Source organism: Mustela nigripes, chromosome 15 (assembly GCF_022355385.1).
Source record: "Mustela nigripes isolate SB6536 chromosome 15, MUSNIG.SB6536, whole genome shotgun sequence".
Taxonomy (NCBI): domain Eukaryota; kingdom Metazoa; phylum Chordata; class Mammalia; order Carnivora; family Mustelidae; genus Mustela; species Mustela nigripes.
In genome coordinates, this window is record NC_081571.1 from 11,550,090 (window position 1) to 11,572,568 (window position 22,479).

The 22,479-nt window shown below is 47.4% G+C and overlaps 1 protein-coding gene across 6 annotated transcripts in view; it reads right to left on the reverse strand.

The window, feature by feature from the left end:
• SLC7A1 (solute carrier family 7 member 1) overlaps positions 1 to 22,479 on the reverse strand; it is a 79,249-nt gene that overhangs the window by 56,511 nt on the left and 259 nt on the right. The window contains exon 1 of one of the 6 annotated variants that reach the window (XM_059378283.1): positions 22,214 to 22,416. The exons of 4 other annotated variants lie outside the window; for them this stretch is intronic. The gene's annotated coding sequence lies outside the window, so the exon portion shown is untranslated. Of the gene's footprint in view, positions 1 to 14,194; positions 14,244 to 22,213; positions 22,417 to 22,479 lie in introns of those variants that run through there. One more of the 6 variants, XM_059378284.1, reaches the window with a different exon arrangement.

Consider the following 22,479-nt stretch of genomic DNA (forward strand, 5'->3'; position numbering starts at 1 on the left):
TGATTAAAGAATTATTTCGGGGGCATTTTTTTCCGCTCATCCCCTCCAACCTGGTCATATCAAGCAGCCTCATTTCCTGCCTTTTAACTCACATTCTGTCGGCATATCATCCACTCTTCTTTGTTGACCTTTACATGTACAGTGTTGCTTCAAAACCCTTCTTCAAAGGAAAGGTCAAATGAAATGTCGCTGGGAAGCATGCCAGATGGCCACTGGCCAAGCAGGCACCGGCTCCCAGCGCTGAGGTTACCTGTGGGCGGTGTGACGAGGTGCCAAAGGCAGGTGAGGAGGCCCACAGCCGACTGCCTGCTCTCACGCCTGGGCACACCCACGCCCTCAGAAGCCCTGTCCTGAAGCCCAGCCCCAGGCCCTCTGGCAGCACACGATCCTTCATCTAGGAGGCCCTTCCTGAGCATTCCACGGCTTGTGCACTCCGTGAGGAACTGCAGGGCATGGAGAAAGCTACGGGGTTCCTGTCCCGGGGGGGGGGGGGGGCCTATCATTTAACAGAGCAGAAAGGAAGTATGGAAAAACGTACCAAGAGAACACACAGGAGGATTTCCGAAGAATGGAGGGCTGGGAAGCCAAAAGCCACTACTGCTGAGGTCACTGCCATAGGAGTGGGACTCGAAAGGAAGAGGCATGTGGGGAATGGGAGGGTCAGCAGGATGCAATAAATGACTGGACATTAGAGGCAGGGGATGACAGCAAGTCAAAGTGAACTCTAAAACCTCAAGTACGCTTGACAAGGACACAGAGGATTCCTTAAGAAGTGATGTCAAGAAAAACACATTTGGGAGGTGAATCCTAAGTCTGGGATTGGAAGCATCAGGACTGAGGCGAGAGTGAGGCCAGCCCGAGGTACCGAGGCCCTGACCATTTGAGCCCACCAGTCTCTCTCTGCGTCCGTTCGTAATACACCGACAGGCTAGAAGCCTATGAGAGAAAAGAATGAGCAACATGGTAGACCAAACAGACCATCTAGAGACAATTAACTCGTACACACAACCAACAGAGGACAACTCAGTTTGAAAAACCCAACTCTGCAAAATGTGATCCAGGATAAAACCAGACTTGGAAGAAACAAGAGGCACAGAACACACAGCAGCAGAAGCTACACTGAGTAGAGTCGGCCACAGAGAATGGTTGACAGATGCAGAAGACCTTTCCTGAAAATGTAAATGGAACATAATCTAACCTGATGAGAGCACTTTCAGGAAAAAAATACAAAATTTAAGAGGTGCTCCAAAGAAACTTAACTGACTTAAAACTGAAATTCACTCAGGGAAATAGATTCATCAACAATTTATCTGTGACGATATTGCTAAGAAAACGTGTATATTCACATAGTCAAAGTATCCTCAGATCAAAACGGAGTGTCCAGCAGAGCCCCCGGGGCTGCCCACGAGCAGCTGGGCGCATGAGAGTCTGACATGACGGCTCCGGATGGGGCTTCCCGGAGAGAGGGGCGTGCTCATGGGTCAGAGCTCCCTGGGAGACAGCAAGGCAGGTAAGAGACTGTGGGGAACATTTGCATTCTGGGAGGCTAAGAAGGGAGTGGAGAGGAAGAGAGCAACTCTAGGAAAAGTCCACAAGCAGATGGACTCTCTGAAGTAAGGAGTGTGGCTCCATGTGTCTCCTGGCCGGCCACACCCTCACCCTTGGAAGGTTCCAGGAGCCACGACACAGAAGGTCTTCAGCTAGCTTGGCAGAGAGCCACCAGACCAAATATAGGAAACCTAATTAATCTGAATTTCACGCAAAGAATAAAGCTTTAGTGTAAGTATCTTTCCAATGTATCACAATGGTGACCTAAGCATGCCAAAAAATACTTTTCTTAGAGGAAAAAAAAAAAAAAAGTTATGCTAGAAAAGCAACCATTGCTTATCTATAACTTAAAATCTAATGGGGCCTCCAGTACTTCCATTTGCGAAATCTGATAACCCTAGCTTGGTGCTGACGGCTCAGGCCTGATCACCTCAGCCCCACCACATGTCCTCCTTGCCCACAGCCATCAGCCCCAATGTCCTGACTGCCTCCCCACAAAGGCTCTTCCCTGGTCCCAGCAGCTGAGTGGTGACGCCCTCGCACGCGGGCTGGAGGGAGCCTTCTGCCGCAGACCCAGAAAAGGAGAGCGTCTGCGGGAAAAGGGAACAGCCAACCATATGAACTATTTCCGAGAGATAATGGGGGTGAGGAATGATGACAGTTCACTGAATCACATTAGAAAGAGAGGCAACTGTGAGCAGTCTTAGGACAGTAGTAAGAGCTTAGTTTTCAGATCAAAGTTGGTTTCAGATCAAACACGGCATTTACTCTCCTTGGTTTCATCATTAAAAAAAACAGGGTTCTAACAATGAATCTCGGAACACTGAAAATTAAAATAAAATTTAAAAATAATTTAAAAATTTAAAAATCCATTTATCAGATATTTAAAAAACAAAACAAAACAGGGTTCTCAGCCAACTGCTTTGCCGCAAAGGCGGTATCTGCAGAGAACCCCAGGAGTTCCGCCCCATAAAGGGCAAGCACTTTGGTAACACAGGGCTGGCACCTTCCACACACAAGCAATAGCTGCTCAACGAATGAATGGATTCTATACTTCTTGAAGAGTTTGTTTTAAAAATCTGAATTCTCATAATGATTATTGAAAACACGAGCCTGGGGTGAATCTTAACACTTTGTGGCCATCACCACAGGAGCTAATAGTCTTTGCTCTTTAGTTTGTCAGTGGAGGATTGTTTGTGGTAGGAATCACAAGTGTCTGGGCAGAACCTAAACCAAACAAACAAAAACACCTGCAATGCTGCCTGATGAAGCACATGTTAAGATTCACATGAATAAAGCAGAGAAGAAAGGCCACCACCTCCAAACTAAAGTGAATCTAGCTCAGAATGCCATTTTTTTCCTATGCCCCTTTATGTAACTGTTGTAACTGTTCCTTAGTTATGGGAGCCCTTAATCAAACAAACATCTAAGAACAACACAATTTTCTTATTTAAACATAAAAGTATTTTCAACCCTGCACCAATTTCCCTTGATCTGTGCTGGAAGAAATCCCAGGGACGCCTTAAAACAATAAACTTCAGAAAAAGAAAAAAAGGGAGGGGGGACATATATTTTTATAAAGAGTACTGTATACTTCTTCTAACTTAGGATAAGTCCACAGTATATTTGGAATTTTTGAAAAGAACCAACCCTTTATTTGCTTTGCTACTGTGGAACTTTCCACTGTGCTACAAGGCCCCAAATTTAGAAATTACAAACAAACTCGTGCCCGGACAAAGTGAAAGCTGTATTTAGCTTATGGATATGCTAATTCTTGGCATAAAACAAACACTCTATGCCTCCGCTAGACTTCTAGGTATTTTATGACCGAGTTAAAAGACTTAAGCTGAAAGGGAGTTTATGTGCAAATTAAACTCAAAGGTTTTTCATACCAATGCCTGAAAGATTTAAATTCCAAATGGAGTCTATGTTCTTAGTACTAATTTTTTCAAAGCTGGTCCAAAGGGAAGATCTCTGTCCTGACATGGAGGAGCCACATGCCTGCCTTACAACTTCCAGAAAAAGGCTCCACAGTTCCTCAGGCAGAGCTGAAGATACACCTTCTACTATTAACCTACAACAAACATCATTAATGCTTAATGTTGCCTACTGCTACTGTGAATAAGACCATCAACTCATGAGACGGGCAAAGGCAAGAAATAAAAAGCATTCTACAGAAAGAACCATTAGCTACCTCAGATATGTAAGACTGACCAGTTTTCTCACAGTTAGGAATTAGCTAATGCAACTGACATGTTTCTTAACATCCCCAACTCTCCCCTCTTTCCAATGGCTGACACCAACACGCCTTCATGTGTATCCTGCAGAATACCCAAGCTGCAAGGGAGCTGTCCGCTGGACCTGCACTGATGGTTCTTACCTTTCATTGGCTGAGGAACCCTGGGCGAGGAGCATATATTGTGGTGTGCGTTTCTGGACAACAAATGTACCATCCCCACCACCACTAGAAGGTAAACAGAAAACTGGGGAGTGATATACACAGGGAACCAACATCCACTGCCTGACAGCGAAGGATGTAGCTGTGAGCCGAGAGCACCGGTCGGCCGCTCCCTGGGTTATCCGATGCCCCGAAAGCCTGTATCTATCTGAACGATGAGCGGAGCAAGGCTTGGAGCAGGTCCCTGTGCAAGGTCAGCACTGGAGCCAGAGCCAAAACCCAGGCCTGTCTGGCACCACAGTCCATCCAGGTAGTTCTAAGTTGGAGGAGGCCTTAGCCCTATCTTGTCATGTCTATTGCTGAGCTCTTAAATTAATGATCTACATTTAAATGCCAGTATGAAACTTTATGAATTATCAACAGTGAAACACAAGGTCAATTCTAGAATTCAAATAAAGTTCTATACATAGCATATGGGTTTGCTTTGGTTAAAGGGGCAGTGAACCTGACAGTCAGATGGGGCTGAAGGCTCTCCTTTCCTGTGCCTCTTCTCTGAGGCCACCTTCCCTCCAGTAGGAACTGCTCCTGATGGCATCCCGAGCTTTCTCCATAGCTCTGGCCAGCAATCTGGCCGGACTCCAGCTCTTAACTCCATACTCCCACCCAGCTCGGTCAGGGTCAGCCGGAGCAGGGAGACTCGCTCAGTGGGCTCCCACGTTTGCAGCCAAATGCACAAGCCAATTAAAAGCACTGCACTGGGGGTGGGAGCGGGCGCGGAAGACACAGAGCTGCCGAAGAGGTGAGGACCAGGTCAGGGCTGCCGTGCTTGTGTGGGCACAGCCCTCTCAGGTCCCAGGTAAGGGAGGACAGGATGGAAGGGAACACCCAGATAGGGTTGGGGAATCTGCAGGTATTCAGTTCCAAGAGGGGGCTGTGTCCATCTTGTGGCTGCAACTCACTTTATAAGGACCACAGAATGTAATAAGACAACTCGGATGGGCATCCTAGGCCCAGAGTTTGTCCTGCTCCTGTCCGAAATGTCAAGCAGCCCAGCTTTGGAGAGCCAAGAACGTAAGACATAACATCTCAGTCAGGCTTGGTGCACTCCAGCCAAGAGTCCTGTCTTTGGCCACAAAGCTTGCTTTGTTAGCAGGCATGTCCCATGATAGCATTTGCAAAAGATTGGTGATAAACTCCGAACACCCCTGGCTCCCCCCACCTATCAATAACGACATTCTTCTTGAGCCCACTTCCCTTCTGGCCTCTACTCCCTCTGCTTCTGTCAATTTGTTACCAGAGGCAGAAAGCATGATTTGCTTTGTATTCTAAGACATGTGAAAGTCTGGACAAGGGACAACCTAACTTCAAGAGCTGGCTGAGGAATCTGCGGCTCATCTGGCCGTGGCCTGCAGGGAGTTTCAGATGCTAATCAAACTCCCTTCCCTTGGCATTGCCACACCGGGCAGTCCCAAATCTTCCAGCAAACCGTCTTATAAACTCCCCCTCCATTCTGAAACAAAAGCAAAGCCTTCTTTGGGACTTACAGACTAGAAATTTCCCTTCTTCTGTAATACAACCCTTATCGGATTTCTGTCCAGAGAGCAGATATTTAAGATATCTGAACTTCAGCTGTACAAGCGAAGTCTTTTCTTTTTTGCAAACTTGACTATCTGCCATCCTTTGTCCTCCTCTGAACCTTACGTGAACTCGGTGGCACAGCTGAGTGTGCGCTGTTCAATTCACCGGTGTGTTATTTTTATACACACACATCTGCACATCTAACTGAGAAAGCTCCGTCATCAGCCGGATCGCATCCACTAGGGTGAATCTAAAGGACCCTGGGCAGAACGCCGTTAGAAGAGGGTCCTTGCAGTTCAGCCCATGAAAGGAGCCAGGTGTCCCACCATCTGTCCCTAAGCTAGTCTACTCCAGGACATGGCGAGGGCTGAGGAACAGCGACAAAGGGAAGGCTTCTTCCCAGCAGAGACCAATGTGAGGCTCTCAGCTGACCCTCAGGTCTCAGCTGCCACCTCCTCCTGGAAGTCAGGCGCTCCATGCCCCGGGAAGATTCACCACCACTAGCAAAGCAGTGACCCTTCAATACGTCAGTACTGTTCTCTGTCACAACCCATCAAAAGCAGCAAACTTTAAAAAGTCCCATATTCCCTTTTCTCTGCACACGGTTCCTGGTAGCAGGAACCTTCTCTATCAGACCTCTTTCTTCATTCCATTGAGGAGAAACAGGTCTCTCCGAGGAGGTAGAGGCGAAGCAGAAGCAAGAACACCGGCAAGCGTTTTCCAGAAACCCAGCCTCCAGCAGAGGACCACTCTCGCTGCTGCTGCTGCTGAGAGGCCATGCCCAACTCAAGCCAGGCGGGTTAACATGGGCCAGCTTGCTTACTTTCTCCCGTGATGGGGCCTGTGTCTGTCTTCATGTGTATGGTTGGCTGTCCTTTGAAAAATCACCTCTCTCAAGCTCCTTCCCCAGGGAGATCCTTTGGCACTAAAGCTTCTCATGGCCTATCCCGACATTCCAAAACCTCCGCGAGAGACGCCCCACACAACTGGATACTGCTGCCAAGCACCTGACCCCAGCAACTGGCTGCCCCTGCTAGGAAGTTCTTGCCCTTGTCTCCGGATAAACAGCCACCAGCCCGGCAGGGGACCATGAACATGCGTCCAGGACTGCTCACTCTTTCCAGAAATGAGCTTAGGAAACACACAATTGTGACCAGCATGGTTCTTCTGGAGCATTCCCGGGGGGGGAACCAGTGGGAGTCGGGCAGACCATGTGGGTGCTGGTTACCTGGTACTTTTTTTTTTTTACAGGAGCCATTGTGCTCCCGTGGCTGCACTAGTAGCCTAGCTCATTGTTTCTGAGCTAATACAGGCAAGGTGACCCTTCTGAGTCAAGATCTTCGCACCAACCTAACACCACACCTTCTGTTTTCTGCTATAGCAGATCACCACTATTCCCACTCCACACCTACTTTTTATAGTATAGACATCAAACCTCATGGAGCTTTTTAGTGGCTCCATAATTGTGCAATGTCACCAACTTCCTGCTAAGGACTGGAAACCCCCAAAGACAGTATCCTAACCCAATCTCTTCTAAATTCAAAAGCAGAAAATGGGGCCCTGAGTGCTCAGTCTTGCCCAGAACCGCACTAGTCCATGGCTAGGCCAGTGGCATGGAGGACTGACGGGGGAGCTCAAACCAGGGGGCAGTTGGAGAGGATGATGTGATGAGTCCCAAAGAGGACCTTGTGTCTAGGCAACAAAGGACAAAGGGCTCCAGGAGCTAACCACCTTTCCCCAGGCTGTGTTGAGGACACCTGCTGTCCCTCTACCACACATGACTTCCTTGCACGTTCATAAAACATCCCCTACTCCAGAAGTTACCCCTTGTGGTGTTCAGACAATACGCAGACGTGCATGAAGAGTGGAACTTGCACCTTCTTCTTTACAAGGCATTTTTTACACCTTAGCACATGCCTTCATTTCCTTACCTGGCCACTCTGCTTAACTAGAGACCTATCTCTGCCAACATGACGAGTGCTAAAAAGCAAAGTGATTATTCACAGACCAGATTGCAAAGTTTCACCCAATATAAGTCGCTCATCTTACTGCCTGGTGAGACAAATAAAGAATGTGCAGGTTTCTTGAGACTGAAAAGTATAAAAAGGCTGATTGCAAACCACCCTCCACATTCCTGTATGAGGTGCCATAAATAAAACCTGATAGTCCCAAAGAAAAGAGGCCATCATGGAATATCATAAAGGCAACACCTATGGGAGGCAAGAGGCAGAAACTACCAAAGGGCATGGAGTACAGGGCATGGGTCAGTCCCCAATCCCACACACTGAGCCCACCGTCACCACCGCCATCCCCAGAGCTCCCAAGAAGGTCCAGTCATGGCTCACAAGTGTTTACAGAAGTGATGTCAAGTGTCAAATTTCATAGAAAAATGTAAAGGATGTTTCTATATGCCATCTGACAGAAAGACTTCTCATAAGCATATGAATTAAGGAACCCAGGAAACACAGCAAAAATAAAAATCACAGGGGCGCCTGGGTGGCTCAGTGGGTTAAAGCCTCTGCCTTCGGCTCAGGTCATGATCCCCGGGTCCTGGGATCGAGTCCCACGTCAGGCTCTCTGCTAAGTGGGGAGCCTGCTTCCCACCCACCACTCCTCCCCCCGCCTCTCTGCCTGCTTATGATCTATCAAATAAATAAATAAAATCTTAAAAAAAATAAAAATACACACGGAATTTAATAACATTCCCATGGCTTCCCCCCCCCCACCACCCTTTTTCCCACCCTGTGAAGAGGTGCAAGAATACCATTCAGATCAAGGACTTTGGAAGACTTCTGGACATTTTCACAGCATTTGCAGTGAAACATGGAGGAACAGGACTGTACCAAAGCTTTTTAAGAAACTGCTCTGCCTTTCCTTCTTTCTTAAACTTTAAATGCCCCAATGCCAATATGTGTACTAGGCACAGAGCCTCTAACTGAATGGTTATCAAAAGCAGCCAAGTTCTTCCCCGACTATTCAAAGGCAAGTCTCTCCCCTTGGCTAAGCCTAGTGCCTCTGGGAGGTGGATGGGATCTGTGCCTGAGCACCCCTTTGACCTTCAGCCATCCATCTCTGCAAATGCTCTGAATCAACCACAAGGAAATGCAAGATTAAATACCTGAGCATCCACTCAAATGCATGCCCTCCTTTGCTAAGTGGCATCCTGGCTCAATATCTTCTGAGCAGAGGCTGTGGAACCTCGCCTCTCATACCCACTCTGGCACCGCCATGCCCCATCCCTTGGCACATCTCCCCCTGCCCCTTAATTAGAAAGTTCCTGACATTCATCTCTTGCATGAAGAATTTCCTGACTAAGAGAGAACAAGCAGGAACCTCTCCTGAGCCCACTGCACCACTCCCCAGCCTTCTGGAGGAATCGCCTCGCATGTTAATTTACACCTACTCCTTCACCAGCCAAGTAATAACACATGTATGTGCAGCCTCTGGAACCGGATTTCTCACTTGGCAGAAACCTCCCTGATAGCTGAGGCTTAACCCTTTCTATGCCCTTTCTATATCAACCCTGATACAAAATAGATAGCTCACATTTATGGAATACTGGGCAAGAGTCTCAACTCACTTGGTGTATTTAAACCTCAACACAGTCTACAGTGTGAGAGACTGTAACTTTCACCCGTTCTCAGACAGGGAAACTGACTGTGCACATAGACATCCTGAAGTGGGGAGGGCTGGGGGCCGCTGTGCTTAAGTATCCCAAACCACACTGGTTATTTACTTCTTGCATCTCCTTTTATGTTGTTCTGCTGCCTTTCTACTGCTAGGGCCCCAGCTATCACTTGTCTCCAGGGTTAGAAGCCCCACCTCTACGATCTGACTTACCACTTCCTATCTGCAATTGGCTGTAAACAGATAATCGGGCTGGTCAGAAATGAGTATACCAGTGGGCCCCCACACCCTTCCCATCCTAGGGGCCCTGAAGCCTGTGGGCTCTGGGACAGTAACTGCTTGAGCTCTTGAAAAGGTTACCTTTTAAGCCTCTACTCAATACCAAGCACTGCCCCCAGGTACTGGAGCCACAAAGACAAATGTGCCCAGGCCCTGTCTTTGGGAGCTTACGTCTCCTTGATTAGTTCCAGGCTCTAGCAGTAGGCAGATGCCTGCTCATCCAAGAGGTCCCACGAGTCAGTTAGAAATGCCGACCCCAGACCTGCTGAATCAGATCTGCATTTCTGGGAGATCTCCAGGGAAGGACCTGTATGCGTGTGTACTGGTCTAGGTAGTTTAGAGCCTCCTGAAGTTTGACCTTAAGGCTACGAAAAGCACTATTTCATTATGCGAGTTATTTAACTTACATACTTATTGAAATGCATCCCTTTGCTCTCTCCTTAACATCTGCCCTATTACATCTGCCTAATCCACGTGTGTGCCTACCTCCATGATTTCTAGACAGTGACGGAAGAATAAAGTAGTAAGTAAGGGGCATACTGCAAAATCCATCCAACATACACAATACGGTCGAAGTCTCTTGCTTTGTGCGCTACAAAATATGACACGGTTAGTCTCGTCCCTGAGTTTAAGTTTTTATCTGATTAGTGTACAAGTGCATCTGTAAGTGCGGGCCTCCTGTGGATGTCCAGACCTAGCAGGACTATGGTTTCAGGCCACAGAATTTTAGAGGAGCCTATATCCATGCCCACACACAGAATAAAGTGAGCCATAAAGTCCTGTTAGCTCAAGAGCAGCTTCTGTCTAGTGGCAGGAGCAATTCTAGAAAGGGAGAGAATGGCGGTTTCTGAGTCGTTACTCATTTGAACTTGGGACAGTGCTGCTTGTTCCTACAAAGCATCAGGATGGAGGGATCACCCCCCTTCTCTCTATTCTTGCTCCCACCATTTCTCCAGGGCAAATATTATTTCCTTCATGCACACAGTCACACACCTCACTGGAAAAAGACCCCTGCTGGGGAGCCAACACTCCCCTAAGAGGCTCCAAACCTCCCACCAGCTCAAAGGCTCTCTGAGGTGATTCAGCAAGAACTCCCTTGCAGATTGTCAAGGCAATACAATTAACAGCCAGCCAGGAGCAACAGGAATGTCTTTGTGCAGAGTATGTTCTCCTCCCCAGCCTCTTGCCCTCACTCAAAATCACCCAAGAAATCCAGGGTGGCAATTCCCTTGCCTGACTCATCAGCCCAGACCTGAGAGAGTCCTTCAGTAATTAGGACTGAATCTGGCCACGAACGACACCTAATAATTTCCAAAATTCCAATGGTATCCAACTCTGAGACTAGTGAGACATTCTTCCTAGTTAATTCAGACTACTCAAAGAATTAATGAGTGTTCTTGCCAAATATCACCCAAGATTGCTCTCTAGAAAGAAATGTCTCCTGACAAAAGTGCTTTGTTTTTTTCTTTTTTAACAAAACCAGCTGCTACAAATTGGGGTTAAAGATTTACGAGGGATGTGTTATGCAAATACAATAACAGATTATCCCATATGTCACATAATATTAACATATATAAGAGCATAAAATTAAGTTCATGAGGATTCTTCCCTAATAGTATCAGTAGCGGTAGTAATATTTGTTTCTTACAGATGAATTTTTTTTTTTTTTTAATTTACTTGACAGACAGAGATCACAAGTAGGCAGAGAGGCAGGCAGAGAGAAAGGAAGGAAAGCAGGCTCCTGCTGAACAGAGAGCCCGATGCGGGGCTCGATCCCAGAACCCTGGGATCATGACCTGAGCCGAAAGCAGAGGCTTAACCCACTGAGCCACCCAGGCACCCCCAGATGAATTTTTGAAAGACTATAAACTAAGTATTCTGAATTCTTACAATAAATTTATTATTATTGAGAAGCATAATAAATAAGAAGTTTACAAGAAACAAGGACAGACTTTTGTACAATGTTTCAACAAAGCAGGCAACTTATCTTGTTCTAATTCTGTTCTGTTACTGTGCTCTAGTTCACAGAATCAATTCCCTTGATTTACAATTGTTTTAAGAATTATATACACAGGGGCACCTGGGTGGCTCAGATAGTTAAGCATCTAATTCTTGGTTTTGGTTCAGGCCATGATCTCACAGGTCCTGGGACTGAGCCCTAAATGGGGCTCCACACTGAGCGGGAAGTCTGCTTGAGATTCTCTCCCTCTGACCATCACTAACTCCCCCAAATAAATAAATAAATAAATAAATAAAATAATGTACACAGGCTTTTTACCTAAAAAATATTTATTTTCTAAGCAAAAAATAAATAAATAAAAATAAATAAATCGAACAACTCTCAAGCAAGATTTAAGTTTATACAAAATCCATTCAAAGTTTTCAAGGCAAACTATTTAATGATATGACCGCTATTACTAATATTATATATTCAATGCTCTGTTCAATTTTAATCCATCAGACTTAAAAGTCCAAAAATCAGTATTTCTATTAGAGTATCTTTTCTCCCTTATCTTCCCATAAATCTTTAACTCTGAAAGGCTTATCATTCAGATAGGTTCTTCTTCAAATCACAATAAATAAAATATACTCAAAAAAGACTTTTCAAAGTGCTAGAATTAACAAACGTTCAGGCCATCTCTAAAAAAACCACACATGAAAAAACCTGACCAGGCCAATTTCAAAAGCACTAGCACGTGAGGGGAGCAAAAGACCGAGCCCACCGTTTGCATCAGCAGGAAACCACACCGGGAACTCACACAGGTCTTGCCCTGTGTCCCTGTTCACCTGCTTGGGAATCATCACCAAAAAGAATATCCATTTCAGTTAGAAACCCTCAAATCACCACGAAAGGAAACCTCTACCCCCTGAATGCCTTTGTCCAAACCGGCCTGGACTGATAATTCCTCCCATTCCCCAGCCCAGCAAACCTGAAACTCAGGCCACCAAGGGGGCGGGGGGCGGGGGACAGGCGGGTTTGCAGGTTAGCATGCCCAACTGCAAGTTGCCAGCAGGATTTTTTTTTTTTTTAAACATGTAATAGAAAAGGAAAATTATCAGGATGCACGGCAGGTACAACAATGAAGGACGCTTCATGAAAACTTTCATTTTAATCTCTAGACATGGTGTGCCCCGATATGTGTACTTGATCACGGTGTAAACTGATTTGTTATTATGGACTGCAGCCGCAGGAGTCTGAAAGCTGCCACCCACAGGAGAACCAGTGTGTGGATGCCACCAGTTTATCACAAACAGCCCCAAGGAAGACTTCCCAAAGACCAGGCTTCCAGAACCCTGTGCAGACGGCATGGTGGAAAGGCTTCCAATGCAGCTCTGAAAACTAAGAACCTGTGTCCTTCTGACAGGAATGAAATGATCTCACCTAGGCCAGGTACGGATGGCTGTACCATTCACCTGCCCTGCAAAAATCCACCAACACTAGGGCCATTTTCAAAGCTAACTTACATTGCAGGTAAAGGTGAGATGCTGTGTTTTTTAAAGAACTTATAAACAAAACCAGGCCAACGTACATCCAATGTCTCATGGTAATATTAATACTCAAAAATAAGACATCCTGGACAAACCCGGCAAAAACAACAGGACAAGATAAGCTGCTCCAATGGTACATCAGCTAGAGAGTATATGAAAACATACGATTTTACCCAATCTGTGAAAGTGCCTCATAGCCAACCCAGGAAAAACTTTAACATTCTGATAGTCTAATTTCAACAGAAGATGATTCTTCCAAAACTAGAAATGTCAAAGTCACTCATTCTCAGTATGATTTGTACCAAAGTACAAAATGTGGAACATATTTGTACTGAAAAACAAAATAAACCCCAAATTGAAATGTCAGGGCAGCAGTACAACAAACTTAAAATAATGTATTGTTCTTTCCACCTGCCAAAATGTTACTATTTAGTCCAAAATCTTCCGCCTTTAAAATGCTGTTTTATTGGGGTGTTTGGGTGGCTCAGTCGTTTAAATGTCTGACTCTTGATTTTGGCCTATGTCCTGATCTCAAGGTTGTGAGATGGAGCCCCAAGTCAGGCTCCATACTGAACATGGAGCCTGCTTAAGATTCTCTCTCCCTCTCCCCGTGCTCCTCCTTCCCTTCCCCAAGAGCACGCACTCTCTCTAAAAAAAAAAAATAAAAGTAAAAAAAATATTATTTTTACTAATTATGTAAATATTCACCCAACAAGGACTTGTTGAGCACTATTTTAAGTGCTACACACAGATCAGTGAACAAACCGAAGTCCAATTTTAACAGTGTTTCCTTTCTGTGCAAATATATATCTCAGATAACATAATAATGAACACAACAGTACTGCATCCAGACCTTACTTTCACTTTTAACAGCAAAGTTTTTCCCATAAGATCAAGTATTCTTTGAAAATGCCATTTTCGGGGTGGCTCGGTCCATTAAGCGTCTAACTTTTGGAGCTTGGGTCATGATCTCGGGGTTGTGGAATCAAGTTCCACCTTGGGCTCTATGCTCGGCAGGGAGTTTGCTTGGTATTGTCTCCTTCACCCTCTGCCCCTCAGCCCCCCTAAAATGAAAAAGTGAATCTTTTAAAAAAGGGGGGGGGGAGAAAATGCCATTTTCATTGGCTACATAATATTCCATCCTGGATGGTGTCAATTTACGAAAAGACATTTCTAAATGCTTACCACAAGACAAAAGCACAAACAAGACAGTTAAATACAGCATGAAAAACCTAGATTTAGGACCTTAGGTAGGGGAGGAAAACACGTTCTTACCAACTCACAGAGCGTGGGCAGTGGACACCAATGCAGTCACACCTTCATCACCATGCACCACATTAAGGACTAATTTGTGAATCTCCCTTTATAAGCCTCATTCTCTCTTTGATCCAAGAGAACATTGTCTGCACAGAACAATAGGTTTTCATTTCAATTTCCCTTCTTTTCAGGAAAGGAAATGTTTGCACTTCAAAGGGTTTCTTTGAAGAGCAGCTCTCCAGTCCTGGCCCATCCAGGTTAGGAGTTCCGTGGCCTCAGCAGGGTGTCCACAGTCTGGGCGGCTGCCCACCCTGTCACTCTCAAGGCCAGCTCCTTCAAGGAGAGGGTCTGGTGCAGGAGAAGAAAAAATAAACACATGGAAAAACACTTGAGGCTTTTGATCCCGCCCTGCAGATGCCCTTTTTCACACATAATGCAGGTTTACAGCTCAGGGAAACTGAGGTACAAAAGGATGGGGAGCCATGGACAAGGTGATAGCAGCTTCTTGGAGCAAAACCATTCTAGAGTCCAGATTTACTCAGTGAAGACCCCTTCCAGGGCCCAAAGAAGTGAGCCCCTTTCAGTTATCACTCGTGATGACAAAGAGGGCAGCCTGGATAAATGAAATGCAGGAGCAAGATCTACACTTCATAGAAAAGTTTTGAAACCTTCCCCCAAGAACTTTTGGGGAGCAAAGTCACAGACAAAGAGCAAAATTCACCATTTAGAACTTCACCTCCTATTTCTCCATTGGCCCGCTCACAGAGGCCCAAGAGGTTCAACAAGAGGCGAGCCTAACAAGCACGTTAAAAAACCACAGGTATTTGCCAAGAGGGTAGCGCCATTTCTCTGGATTGAAGCCCATGACCATATTCCCCCCCTCTGCTAGGTCTAGGAAGTCAGGGGTATATACTGGACAAGGCAGGACATGCATCATTTCTTTTCACATCTTGAACAAGTTCTGGGTATTCACTAATGATTTCCACCCTCCCCTACCCCAAGGTGGTTAAGTTCACCTGCTCAGGTGGGCAACCACCCAAGAGGTGGGCAGGAGCAGGAAAAACACTCCCCTCTGCTCTGCTCTGCTCCAGACAGGGAGCCTGTTCCTCCCCAAAGCCCAAGGACACCATGGGCTCCTGCCCTGAGTGTCTGGGGTGTAGGTCTCCTGTGCAAAAGCTGTCCACACCTACCTTGCCACAAGCCCTCCACCCAGCCTGGCGCTAAGCCTCCGTGCTGGAATTCCACATTATTTTTATTCTCCCCTTCTCTCATGTTTCTGTAGTTTCCAAATTTTTCACAATGAGCATTCAAACTTTCAGAAACATTTTTTCTTAAAGAGGCTTGTGAGATAGAAATTTAGACCATAGTTCCTTTGAAAGATCCTCTCCCCAACACACAAAAATTGTATTTATGCATATATATGGCCATAAAGGACATTATTTGGACAACTGAAAGTCGAATACAGACCGTGGACTAGATAATAATGTGAATCAATGTTCAACTTCCTCATTGGGGTATCATACTCTGGTTATGCAAGAGAACATCCTTATTCTTAGGAAATACACACTGAAGTCTATAGGGGTAAATAAAAGGGCATGATGTCTTCAGCTCTGTCTCAAATCATTCAGGAAAAAAACACATATGGGTGTGTAGAGACAGACTGATGGAGCCGTAGATACCTACATAGAAAGGGTAGAAGAAGCAAAATACAACTACTGGGGTGAACTTGAGAAAAGGGTAGACTGAAGCTCCTTGCACTGCCCCTGCCACTTTTCTTTAAGTTTGCAATGTTTGCAAACAAGGCAGGAATAGCCAGGAGAAAAGGAAGAGAAAGGCAGGAGAAGTAATAAAGTTGTCCCTGCAACACCTGCCAGCTTGAGGGCCCTGACTGCTACCCTGGCTGGGGCAGCTTACCACAGCACACTAGGGAAGTCAGCAGTCAAGATGTGGTCCCCAGAAGGAGGCTGACTGCCCCCCTGTGAAGTTCCCAGTTCCCGCAGGACGTCCTGCAGAGGGCTCTCCTGGAGCCCAGATGGCCCGACATGCAGGAGTGAAACAGGGCTTCCCCGTGGCCTGGGCAGCAAGTACCACATCCAGTTCCGCTCTGACCAGGATGCCAGACCGCGACCCAGGAAGCCTGCCACCTCGCCAGTGTCCGCCACACACACCAGCAGCTCCAGGTCTGGCTGGCGCCCCGCATGGCTGTCTATAGGCACTAAAGCTCTGCACTGCGTTCCAGGCTGGCAGGAGCGGAAGGAAAGCAGGGTGCTGTCCAGCGGAGCGACTCCAGGGCTCACTCAGAAGCAAGGGGGAGCGAGGGACTGAGCAGCGGCGAGTGTGCGTGCTATATCTCCGGCCGGGCACTACCCGCTGCACATGGCGTGCCAGGACACAGTCCCAGGGGAGGCGGGCACCTGGCACAGGCTGCCACCCGCACACCCAAGGCACACTGATGGTCGGGACTCGGAGCCAGGCCCCTAGGGTTCAAGTCCTCGCTCTGCCACTTACTGCCCAAGTGCATACATACGGGCAACTTGTGTCACTTCTCAGAGCTTCTGCTTCACATCACTCAAAACAGTATTGCCAACCTTACTGGGCAGCTGTGAGGATTACCAGAACACATGAAGTGCCAAGCACACAGTGAGCACTCAGTAAGCACTGGTGAGTCCTGATCATACCCAGTCCCGGCCTCTCCCTTCTTTCCTATTTGATGCAACAGACTCTGGTTAATGGCACTTCATTGACCAATAGAAGATACACTTCCAAGAGACCTAAAGATAGGAAGACAACAGTTACAACACTGTAAGGAAGCAACAGCAAGAGTGGGTAAGCGTGGATTTGCTCCCTTGTTCCCCTGCTCCCCAGGGGAGGTGCCTAGCACCCCTACCCCAAGGCCCTAGGGGACCTTCTGTTGTCACCTCCAGGAAAGGGATGAAATAAGATGGAAAACAGAGGTGGAAGTGTTTGGCTTTGGTTTCTATACCCAAAGCCATCAGGGTAATTTGGACAAAATGTGTCAGGATGACTATGATGAGGGCAGATAAGCCCCCCCAAACACACACACACACACACTTACTCGGTGTTATATGCGCACGCACACAGACACACACTGACAAGCAAGCACTAGGAATGGAGCCATGAGCTCAGCTTTCCAGAGGAGTGGCTAAACCCAAAGTGTATGGATCTGAGACTGAAAGGAATCTGACTCCCCACACACCCAGGGAGGTCCCTGGTCCCCAAAGAGTTTAAGGCTTCAAGGTCATCAAGGCAGTCAGAGCCAGCAGAGGCCCAGAGACTACAGTTCTTTCTCTCACGTCTCCCTTCACCATTGTGGCAAAAAGGCTACAGAATGTTCCCCATGACCCCAAATGTAAAAGGTCAGTGGTGAACAGAGCCCCAGAGGGCTAGAGGGGACAATGGTACAGGAACTAAGGTCACATTCACTGATCCTGGACCTGGGTCAGCAGATGCCTCAGAGGCTCAATGTCCCCCCAACACCTTGGCACTCCATCCACCCCCAGCAATCTAATTCCAAGGAAAAGGGATTATATTTTAACCCCTTGGCAGAATGGGAGAGCAAAACAAACTTGTTACAAGAATTATTTCCTCCACATCTAAACCAAAGAACTGACTTTTCTTTCCAGTACAATAGTTAACACTTATTTTAAGCTGTTGATACGTGCCAGAAGCTGTGTCAAGAACATAACATAGATTATACCTCACTTAAATCCTCTCGATCCTGTAAGATAGGCAGGAGAAGCTGATTATTAGGCAAACAATATGGTGAAGAAGTTACACGTGAGAATACATTAGAAAAGGCACTGACCCTGTCAGTAGACCCCACTTGGGGACCCAGCCCCTTCTACACAAGGGGCCCTGGCCTCTCCTGTGACCCCCACAGCCCATGATCCCTGGAGAACTCAGGCTGGCCACGCGGAGCAGAGGCCACTCCCCGGCAGCCCAGAGTCAGTACTTCGAGCTGGTCGCTACAATAGAGAATTCGTGACACATGGAGCACTGAGAGGGTAGGACCCACTCCTGAACAAATGGGAAAGGATGTGTTCGTTCTCACAGTCAAGTGATCTGAACAAACATTCTGGAGAAAGCACTAGAGGAGAAATACAGGACGTTAAGGGAACAAAGCTGTCCATGCCCTCTGTGCCTCCAGAAAAGGGAAGAACAAGCTCACGATCCACTCGGGAGAAAGGGAGAGAGGACAGAGAAATACGCACAAGCTCAGGGAAGCTGTGGGACATCCTCTCTTCCACCTTTGGATACAACCCCCTGGCAGCAGCCTTTGAAGGCTTCCCTGAGCTTGATTTCTGGTTGCCATAGTCAGAACAGTAGACTGGTAACAGAAAAAACTTACTTCATGAAAGAATTCTCAATATTGATTCCGGGACCTTTATTCATCCAAAGAATACTATGGAATTCGTAGTTTTGTGAGCTTCGTTATCCGGAGGCTGAGAGGGAAGGCTTCCCCCATCTATGGATAGAGCGAGTCCACGGGGTTGAGAGTCTGAATGCCACTCTAGCAGGCTGCCCACAGCGTGGCCAAGCCAGACACCATAAGCCTACAGGGGCGCTGTTCCCAGCATGCCTCCTACCTGTCCTCAGCTCCCAAAGCAGCCTCCTTCCTTTCAACGCACCTCACCTCAGCCTGCACTGAAGCTGGAAAGGCCCCTAACCACACATGACTCGAATTCATTCACGCCATTCGGTCACCAAATGTACCATCTGGCAGTCTGAACCCTTACTGACAATCAACAGAGGGGAAAAGCCAAAGGAAAGACTGGGTGTGGCAGGATGGGTCAACCCTATGCCAGAATCGATTCCAGTGTCCAGAAATGTCTTTCCTAGAGCTGGTGTCCCTAGAAGGAAGGACTCCAGACCAAGGGTAAAGTAACCAGCCTTCCTCACAGCTCTGCCAATGCCATAGATCTGAAGGAATGCCTTTCGAGTGGGATGAACATATTTAGCAGTCCTCCAAACTGTTTTACCAATCTGTCACCTGTTCTTCTGACTCACAGGTGGCAAACGCACTAAACCTCCCATGACAGATTCCAATGCAGTATTAACAACTGCAGGGATGGTTCTTTTCAAAGATGCTTTGGAGTCAGGGGAGAAAGATTATGGACAAAGAGGAGAGAGATGTACTACAGGGCTGTTAATTTGCCATGGGAGATAGTACGCCTCTATTCTGTGGCTGGAAGAGACCTGAATCCTTGTGGTGGATACAACCTTGGCCTGGGAACCAATTCCACTGCCCCAAGACACAAGAAACCCCTGGAAGCAGGTGCCCTGAAGGCCCAAGAATGAAAAAGGAGGTATACCTCGTGTGGCAGAGGGTCCCCGTCCTGGCCATGGGACAAATCCACAGCCAAGGTGCTTACTGGAAGGTGGCAGAGGGGCACAGGGAGTCTGCAAGCACCAAGAGATCCCTACATTAGGTTCAAGGAAGCAAGACAGCTAGGTGAAAAAGAAGGAAGCCACCATACTGGGGCCGGTTGCTACAATGCAGTCATGCACCTGAGAGGGGCCCCTGAGCAGACAGAGTTCAACCTTGAGAACAGAAATGTCTAAAAAAAAAAGTCAGTTGTGACTTTTAGAAGAGTCCTTCCCAACATGCTCATTCTTCCATATTCCCATCTCATTAATACCATATGGCAGCTCTACTTCTTGGAATCGCATTTGACCTTTCACACCTCACGTGAACTTCCCGGGCCAAGCCTGTTGAGTCTCCCTTTAAAATCTACAGTTGGAACAAGTAGTTAAGTCTACAGGTGGAGCAGAACTCAACCCCCGCCCCCATCTCTACCATTACCACCCCAGCCCAAGCCATCGCCGCTCAAGGAAATGACATATGGTCACTCTCTCTTGTGCACATACAACATGAAGTTGGATTGTATTCCAGACTTAAGTTACATTTCTCCCTGCTTCTATGCCTGCCCACTTCCCGCACCTCCATATAATCTCCATGCAGCATTTAAAGTAATCCTCGGAGGGTTCTCCAGCTCATCCAAAGTAAAAGCAAAGTCCTCATGGTTCATGCGATCTGCCCTCAACTGGAAGAGGGCAGTGATACTGATGGGCCCCAGGTGTGAAGAGACCAATCATACAGAATAACACTAGGGTCCCATCCACAGGTCCTGCTTGGACCTGAACCCGATAAAATGATAAACAGCTACAAGATGCATCTGGGATATAGAAAAATGTTTCTCTCCATTACTTGTTCTTATTTCAAATTCCCCCATAGGATTAATAAACCAATACCTCCAAATACATGGTTAATAATGAAAAAGGATTAATCCAATTAGACATAATACTGGGCCCTCCAACATAATTACATATTTTTACTGATCTTAGTAGAAAAAAAGCTCCAGACTAGAACAATCAATAAGCATGTACTTGTACCAAATATAATTAACATGTGTCTTAGAATACAAGCTCCCCAGGGTTGGCAATCTTGCCTTCCAAGCCTTTTTCCTTCTAAAGCAAATTATTATATAGATAAGAGCACTCGTTTGGCCCAAATCCAGATTCAACCAACTGCGTATATTTCTGATCTCTATTAAGTTTTGTCCTGTTTGCTTAGTCAGAACTCCTTTGACACTCTTTAAATTTATCTATAATGATTAACATGATTGTAATATGCTAAACCTTTGAAAACTATGTTAATCCATTGTTGACTTTGTCCCCTAACGTCTATTTTGATTGTGTGGCTTAAATAAGACCTTTTGTTTTAATGACAGAAGGGTGTGTTCATATAAAAATAATGATAATTTCCACTGAGACCAACTAAAAATATCAGGGGAATAAATGTATCATGGTTTCCTACTATCTGAACCAAACATAAAGGGCAAGAAATGTTACTATCAACTCCCAAGTAAATTATAATTCAAATTAAAGACAATTAGAAAATTCAGCCACAAGCCAACAAAAAGTTCTCCACTGACCAAATTTTGAAGAGCACTTTTTTAAAAATTTTTATTTATTTAACAGACAGAGATCACAAGTAGGCATAGAGGTAGGCAGAGAGAGAGAGGGAAGCAGGCTCCCCGCTGAGCGGAGAGCCCAATGTGGGGCTGGATCCTAGGACCTGGGACCATGACTGGAGCCAAAGGCAGAGGCTTTAACCCACTGAGCCACCCAGGTGTCCCTAAAGAGCACATTTTTAAGGAAATATACCGGGGACTGAAATCCCAACCCTCTCCTCCCATAACTACACCTGGAACAGAACATAAGTCTAGGTTTCTTCCCTGGAGAGAGAGAGAGCCCCACCATGTGTATTGGGAGGTGCAGTTTTCTTCCTGGAGGCACATGTCTCTACTACCCTAATCTCACCAGACAAATACCACCAGTATCTGCCTCCCACACCCACTGAAAAGGGGAAGGAGCTAAAATAGCACTTCATAGTAGTACTCAGCACAAGGGCCGCTCTGTGTACACACGGGTTTAGAATGCTTGCTCGACCTGCCCAGTTTGGGAAGTTTTCTACTACGCAGAAAGGAACACACTGGGAAAAGGTTGTCTTTATTAAGCCAGAATAACTTCCTCTCCCTCCAAACCATCTGGAAGGCTTGAAGAACTCAGCCTTCATGTGTCAAATCGGGTTACAAGGAAGCCCACCCAGGGGGGAACTTACCCGAAATCACCCTGGAAACTCAGACAAGAGGTGTAGGCGGGCCGGGGCGCGACCCGAGCTCTAGGGATAAGAGGTGGGCGCCGCAGGCAGGGTGCGGGGGTGCACCGCTGTGCCCAGGCCGGCCACCTGCCGCGGGACCACCCCCGCGGCCACAGGGCGGGCTCCCACCAAGACGATGACACATCGCAGACCTCGTGGCGGGGCGGGGTGCTCTGCTCCGCGCCATGTAAGGGCAGGCCTCCGGATGCCTCCCGGCCGGGCCCGCATGCCCGCTGATGCGGCCAGTCCCGCCTCCTGCCCACCGCGACCACCCGGACCGTCCCGGCGCGGGGTCGCTGGCGGGCGCGCGCGGCGGGCATCACGGCGGCGCCAGGTCGTCCACGCTTACTCACTCGGTGTTGCATCATGCACCACGCCGCGCGCCTTCAGGGAACCAAAATGGACTCCGGTGGAGGAGACAGCCGCATGGGCACCGGCCCCGCGCGCACAGCCCCGCGCCCGTCCTGCCCTTGCCCACCCCGGAGGATGCCAGCACCCACGGCGCCGGACCCACGCCGCTCCCGGAGCCGCCCTCCCGCGGCCCCACGCGGCGCCGGGGACCCCTCCAAGGTGACCCGGGGCGGAGCAGCTGCCCTAGCGCCGGCGGGGGCCGGGCACT